General features: G+C 33.3%; 1 protein-coding gene and 1 long non-coding RNA gene across 3 annotated transcripts in view; one reads left to right on the top strand and one right to left on the bottom strand.

Annotated features, from left to right (window-relative positions):
- Positions 1 to 460, bottom strand: part of LOC106870527 (BAI1-associated protein 3) — a 1,007,871-nt gene that overhangs the window by 940,046 nt on the left and 67,365 nt on the right. The window lies entirely within an intron of this gene.
- Positions 272 to 460, top strand: part of LOC106867502 (uncharacterized) — a 12,748-nt gene continuing 12,559 nt past the window's right edge. The window contains exon 1 of the long non-coding RNA XR_001409157.1: positions 272 to 355. This is a non-coding gene — a long non-coding RNA (uncharacterized LOC106867502). The remainder of the gene's footprint in view (positions 356 to 460) is intronic.

Raw genomic sequence — 460 nt, forward strand, 5'->3', positions numbered from 1 at the left:
TGTGTGTGTGTGTGTGTGTGTGTGTGTGTGTGTGTGTGTGTGTGTGTGTGTATTTGTTGTACAGCGTATTGTAAATCTGTATGTTATCTGATATTTTTCTACGTGACGTTTATTTGTTTTATCCTGGAATTGGTTTTAAGTAATGCGATATTCTCTGCATAATCTTCAAACTCATTATTATTCATCACCCGTTTCATTGGTGAATTGTCTCAAAAACATGAGATCATACTTTATTATTACGTCACGAGTATATTCGAACGATGATTCACATCGAGAATGTGACTTAAAAAATTTGGACAGATTATAATTTTATACTTGAACTAGGAAAGTGAGATTTGAACCTATATCATTCAAGGTATCACCGAAGTTGTCTAACACCCAAGTTTTCTTCTTCCATCCAAAGGCATTATGTATATATATGTGTGTTTATGTGTGTGCGTGTGTGCATATATATATATAT

This window comes from Octopus bimaculoides, chromosome 6 (assembly GCF_001194135.2).
Source record: "Octopus bimaculoides isolate UCB-OBI-ISO-001 chromosome 6, ASM119413v2, whole genome shotgun sequence".
NCBI classification, from domain to species: Eukaryota; Metazoa; Mollusca; class Cephalopoda; order Octopoda; family Octopodidae; genus Octopus; species Octopus bimaculoides.